The sequence below is a fragment of the Topomyia yanbarensis genome, chromosome 1 (assembly GCF_030247195.1).
Source record: "Topomyia yanbarensis strain Yona2022 chromosome 1, ASM3024719v1, whole genome shotgun sequence".
Classification (NCBI taxonomy): Eukaryota; Metazoa; Arthropoda; class Insecta; order Diptera; family Culicidae; genus Topomyia; species Topomyia yanbarensis.
In genome coordinates, this window is record NC_080670.1 from 209635578 (window position 1) to 209642531 (window position 6954).

A 6954-nucleotide genomic window follows, 5' to 3' on the forward strand; every position below is an offset into this window, starting at 1 on the left:
TGGGAAACACCTTAAATTAAGCATCAGATTCACGGTTCGCACGCGATCAAGCAAGAATACAAGTCACATACACGTGTCGAATACGTTAATATACAAATGCTTGAGCCCTTCGCGACCATCCCCGGCACCTACACCCGCGATCTCGTAAACATGATAACATCCCGGTGATAAAGTGAATATCTCAGCTCCTATAAATTTTCAAACGCGGTCTCGAGCGTGAACCTAAAAACGCTGAAGCCATTCGCGATTAACAACGCACGTTCGCGATCGCGCAAACTTAATAACACCCCGGTAATAAGGAGAACGTTTTAGCACTTACGAAGTTTCAAACGCTGTCTCAAACGCGAACCTACAAACGTTCGCTTTCGCGCGCTCGTGAATCGGTCACGTCCGGAAACCATTACTATCTGTCCCAATAACTTAGGTCCATACATTCAGTAGGACCAATCAAAAAATGAAGCTCATATCCACTAGACAACACGTTCCATGGCGACATCACTAAAAATAAAGTATTACATTCACGGTCCGCGCGAAAGGCACACGGTAATAAAATAGAATTTATACACGTTACATACACGTTAACACACGCGACATACAAACGCACACGCGATCGAACACGTTAACGTACAAATGCTCGAGATCTTCGCGATGATACACGCGATCGCGAAGTCCCTACGCCCGCACATACCTGAACCGTACAATGAATATCACATTCAGAATCACGGCCCGCTACAATTGGCCTAAAGTGGTGTTTTAGTGGGCGACATTGCCTGTCTCGTCTGCAAATTGTAGGAAGTGATTCTGACGGGGAGCCCTTCCGAGAACCTAGCACTACAGAACCAGTAGGACAACTCGCGAAAAAAGACTTTAAATTTTTAAAATTCATTTTTTTTTCAGTGTAGGAGTCGATGAAGAATTTTTTCAATATTTTTATTCAAAAATTTGACAAATTTTGTAAAAATCTTTCCTACAACATTTTTTTGTAGGATGTGTCATTTTTAGACTATAGCCATTTGATAAAAAAAATGGTAAAAAAAGTTTGACCCTTTTCAAAAGACAGTCTAGATCATTTTTGAAAAACAAAGTATGCAAAGTGACTTTTTGTGACAAAGTTCTCATGTACAGAAAGTTTAATTAAAATCTGCCGATATTTGTTTGAGTTGGTGCGAAACTCGACAGAGATGTTACAGTAAAAATATTCGTCAAAAACAAACGACATTTTTGATGATTTTTTGCTTGTTTTTCAAACTTAAAAAAATGTAGCAAATATCTGACTTCAAGATTCCCCCTAATTGTAACTCTATCAACAAAATAAAGATCATCCATAAACATCTCAGATGATATCATTATTGTACTTTGCCTTTTTCAAGCGTAACTGCTTCCAAGTTGGTGCTAGTTACTGGTGAGATGAATTCGAAACACAAAAATTTAACTTTAGTGAAAGATTTTGTCAGTAACACACGTTGAAAATAGGATTAGATGTTTTTATGCTTCCGGGACTTCATTCTGGATCAGTTGTTAGCTTTGTGTACACAAATTGCGTTATGCTTTTGATATAACCGTGTTTCTAGTATCAAGTCGATGTCAGATACTGATGAGACGAGGTTAAATCCAAATACTAAGTCATAAATGTTGCGCCCTGTGAGCGATTATTACTACTTATGTGTATACATGATAAACGATAACGCCATTGTGTCTAAATAAATCTAGATTATTTTGAATCAGTTGGACAGTTTTCTATTTTTTTATATAGCCAACTAATCTTCTGTACCTGGAGGATTCATCCGTTTATTTGGCGGAAACAATCAGCGAACTAGCGCTGAAGGATCAATAATAGAAAAAAAACGAAATCGGAAGAATTTAAGGTCTAAAACGTGCGTTCCCTCGAAGGTCGAAACGGCACCCACCTGTTCTCTTGCTTTAAGCCCACCGCACAACCCCGAAAGCCCCATCTACAGCAAAAACCCATTCGCGGCTGAAACCCAGCACATTCGCAACTATTATGTCTATAAGTAAAGTAAACACCTGTCGGACGACTCATCCTCTTCTCTCCACAGAGATCTGTAGGAAATTGCTGGTTGCAGAAACGATGAAGGAAAAAACTTATTGAAATTGATTAAATGTACGCTCATTAGCATCAACGTTTAGTAAATCGGATGCTGTTATGGGCTCCTCCACTGGTGGAATCGGCGGTAGCAGCAGCGACGGATTGATTTCGCAGCGAAGCGAATGACCACATAGTTGCTGAGCACCCACCAACCAGGGAGACTATGGTCCGTTGCTAGAATAATCCCCTCACCGATCCTCATCCCCTGGCAAGTAGTTAGTTGGAGGTTACCGCGTAGTACTGATCGATTCTCAAACAAGTTCCGATCGGATGATCAGCTACACACGACGCGGACAAGGGAACAATGCGCAGATCCGTTCGGTGTTCAACGTGCACTGTTCCTAATCATAGATATTAATAACGATGATCCAATGGTCACCCCTCATTATCTGGCTTGTTACGAGGTTTTTCAGCAAACGGTGATCAAGGTAGGAGTTCGAGAGACCCAATAAAAACAGTCATCCCAAATTACGCGGTGATGCGATGAGTCTTTTGACTCTCCTGGCAAATCTGATCGATCAGGTCTAATGAGGTTGCCGATTTTTTCTTGGCTTCTCTAAATTTTGCACTGTTTCCGTGAAACAAGACAAAGACCTGCGTGGTTCGCCCAAACTGACTATCAAGATAGTAGTCATAACGGTTATTATTGGGAATTGATCAAACAAAAGACTCTCGAATGCATTCGGCTGACCAGTCAGGGACGTATTTACAAATGACTGTGATTCATCTAAGTGCCTCATTACACTTAAAGGTATTTTGGAAAATCTGACGCTAGTTATTATATGGGGGAATTCGATTTGGAACTGGGTCGATATTTCATTGGATGACGCAGAAGAAACTTTCTTTTGTGGGGCGACATACGATCAGAACGCCGTCATAAAACAACCCAGAGTTGAAAGAAATAAGATTTCTATTCGTCACAATCGCCAACCAGTACAACAACCCACGATCCCACGGCACGGCAAATCCACACAATCCGATATTGCTCCGTACTAATCAATATGAACGATTGCATCTCCTCGGTCCTGAATGCGTCGATCGCGTGTGGTACTGCGCGCCCCTTAGATTTATGGGTCTCAGTTGGCTGTGCGACTGGGGCGGTAAGACTGTCAGTTGTGGTGCAAACATATTTTCACCTTTTCCCTTACCGTGGTGGCATGGTGTGGCGCTACCAGAAACCTAGATCCCACCATCGTCGGTTTCCCATAAGGGTCTGTTGTTTGTGGCGATGCGTCCAGCCAGCCAGCCAGCCACTTATTGGCTGTGCCAATTCAATCAATCAAAAGCGCCGCTGCTGCTTGGATGGTGGAGTTTCCCCTGGCTTCTCTATTTCTCTACCACAAGAAAATGATTCAAATTGCTGCTAGCTTACTTGGATTCGTCGGAATTAGCAACGGATCAGCAGGGTGGTGGTGATGATATCGATGGAAATACACCTTGAATGCCGAAATGCGTAGTTCAAGCAAATTTCTAAAGTTTGCGTATTTTGTACTTTATGACCCTTTCTTGACTAACGTTTTTTTGCAATTTTTTTCCAATTTTCGATTTTTGATTTTAGACTTTCAATTTTCGATTTTCAATTGTTGATTTTCGATTTCCAAATTTCAATTTTCGATTCTTGATTTTCGATATTCGTCTTTCAACTTTTGACTTTCGATTTACTTTTTAGCTTTTAGTTTATAATTTTTAGTTTTTAGCTTTTAGTTTTTAGGTTGTAGCTTTTAGCTCTTAGCTTTTTGCTTTTAGCTTTTAGCTTTTAGCTTTTAGCTTTTAGCTTTTAGCTTTTAGCTTTTAGCTTTTAGCCTTTAGCCTTTAGCTTTTAGCTTTTAGCCTTTAGCTTTTAGCCTTTAGCTTTTAGCTTTTGGCTTTTAGCTTTTAGCTTTTAGCTTTTAGCTTTTAGCTTTTAGCTTTTAGCTTTTAGCTTTTAGCTTTTAGCTTTTAGCTTTTAGCTTTTAGCTTTTAGCTTTTAGCTTTTAGCTTTTAGCTTTTAGCTTTTAGCTTTTAGCTTTTAGCTTTTAGCTTTTAGCTTTTAGCTTTTAGCTTTTAGCTTTTAGCTTTTAGCTTTTAGCTTTTAGCTTTTAGCGTTTAGCTTTTAGCTTTTAGCTTTTAGCTTTTAGCTTTTAGCTTTTAGCTTTTAGCTTTTAGCTTTTAGCTTTTAGCTTTTAGCTTTTAGCTTTTAGCTTTTAGCTTTTAGCTTTTAGCTTTTAGCTTTCAGCTTTTAGCTTTTAGCTTTTAGCTTTTAGCTTTTAGCTTTTAGCTTTTAGCTTTTAGCTTTTAGCTTTTAGCTTTTAGCTTTTAGCTTTTAGCTTTTAGCTTTTAGCTTTTAGCTTTTAGCTTTTAGCTTTTAGCTTTTAGCTTTTAGCTTTTAGCTTTTAGCTTTTAGCTTTTAGCTTTTAGCTTTTAGCTTTTAGCTTTTAGCTTTTAGCTTTTAGCTTTTAGCTTTTAGCTTTTAGCTTTTAGCTTTTAGCTTTTAGCTTTTAGCGTTTAGCTTTTAGCTTTTAGCTTTTAGCTTTTAGCTTTTAGCTTTTAGCTTTTAGCTTTTAGCTTTTAGCTTTTAGCTTTTAGCTTTTAGCTTTTAGCTTTTAGCTTTTAGCTTTTAGCTTTTAGCTTTTAGCTTTTAGCTCTTAGCTTTTAGCTTTTAGATTTTAGCTTTTAGCTTTCAGATTTTAGCTTTCTAATTTTTTACTTTCGATTTAAGATATTTCATTTTTTATTTCCAATTTTCGATTTTTAATTATCGACTTTCGATTAAAGAATTTTCGATATTTGGTTTTCGATTTGTGATTTTCTATTTTCGATTTTCGATCTCCGATCTTCGATTTTCAATTTTCGATTTTTGATTCCCGTTTTTAGATTTTCGACTTTCGATTTTCGATTTTCGCTTTCCGATTTTCGATTTTCAAAAAAAGAATTCAGAAAATCTAAAATCAAAAATCTAAAATCAAAAAGCTAAAAGCCTTTTGATTTTCGATCTTCGATTGTGGATTATCGATTTACCGATGAAACGATTTACCGATTTTCAATTCTCGTTGTTCGATTTTCCGATTTGCCAATTCTTCAATTTTCCGACTTTCAAATTTTCCAATTCGCCAATCTTCCTTATTTCCTATTTTTCTATGTTCTTTGATTTTACTTCGTTTTCCGGTCTTTGATTTTCAATTTTGGCTTTTCTCTTTGATTTTTTCAAATCTTTTTCATTTTTCCCTCTTCGATTTGCTATTTTCAATTTCGGATTTTTTTTATTTTGATTGTAGAGGTTTTAACCTTAGGGCCATACGCCTCCTATTTGTGTTAGAAAAATCTTCCTTTGCGCAGTTGGAACCACAGGTGAGCTGCGTGCAAGGATATCGCTTTACCAACTACGCAATGGTCGCAATTTTGGATTTTATTCTTTCTGCAATCGATTTACTCTTTCCCATTTCTTTTTCCCTTTTCCATCTTCGATTTATGAATTCGATTTTTTATTTTCCCTTCCTTTCATTTCCTTTCTACTTTCCCGTTTGTCTTTTCCCTTGTCTTTTCCTTTTTTCTTTTCTCTTTTCCCGTCTCCCTTGATCCCTTTCAATTTTGCATTTTCCTATTCCCGTTTTCGTTTTTTTCTTTTCCTTTCTATCCTTTTCTCTTTCCCGGATCCCCATTGCCAATTGTTTCTTTACCTAATTGCTTTTTATTTTCCATTTTCCTTTCCCCTTTCTCTTTCCATTGTTTCTTACTCTTTTCCTTTTTTTCTTTTCCTTTCTTTTTTATCCTTTTCCTTTTTTTTCTTTTTCCTTGCTTTTCTATTCTTTTCCTTTTTTACTTAGCTCTTTTTCCTATGCCTTGTTTTATTTTCCCTTTCCTCTTTTCTCTTTCTCTCCCTTATATCTTCTTCTTTTACCACTTGTGGATTCCTTTTATTGATATACCTTGCCCTTTTTTCTTTTTTATTATCGCTCTCCTTTTCTTTTTTAAAGTTTACCTTATCTCTTTAAATTTTCCTTGCTCTTTATCCTTGTTCCTTTCCCTTTTTACTTTTTCGTTTTTACCTCTTTTTCATTTTTCTTTCTCCTTATTTTTCTTTCTCATATCTCTTTTCTTTGTTCGCGTTTGCCGTCCTTTCCCCTTTCCTTTTGCCTTATTATTTTTTCCCTTTTTCTTTCTTCCATTTTCCTTTATATCTACTTCTTTTCGCGTTTTCCTTTCTCCTTTTTTCCGCATTTCTCTATCCTCTTTTCGGCTTTTCTTTTTTTCTGTTTCCGTTCTATTCCATTCCCTCTTTATTCTTTTTGTTGACCATTCTTATTTCTTTTCTTTGACATTTTCCTTTTCCCCTTGCTTCACTTTTTTCCTTTTCTCTTTACCCTTTTCCAAATTTTTTTCCATTTTTTTTCTTTTTGATTCTTATCCCTCTTCCTGGCTTCTCTACTTTCACCTTTTCTCTCTTCTCTTTTTTTCTGCTTTCCCTTCCCCCCTCTTTTTTTTATCTTCTCTTTTCCTTTTCTCTATTTCTCTTTTCCTTTTTTCCTTTTCTGATTGCCCTTCCTCTTTTTCCCTTTTTTCCATTCTTCCTTCTTATCCTTTGTGTTTTTACTTTTCTCATTAATTTCCTGTTTCTTTTTATCTTTTCCTTCAACCTTGTATCTTTTCCCTTCTTTTCTCCTTCCTCATTCCTTTTCCCCTTTTAGATGATTTTATCTTTTCCTTTTTACCTTTTTCCTGGTCTTGTCTTCCCCTTCTTCCTTCTTCTTGTCCCTTCATTTCCCTTTGCCCCATTCTCGCCTTTTCCTTATTTCCCTTCACTTGTTTTCCCTGTTCCATTCTTTTCATTCTTCCGTTTACGGTATTTCCTTTTTTCCTTTTCTATTTCG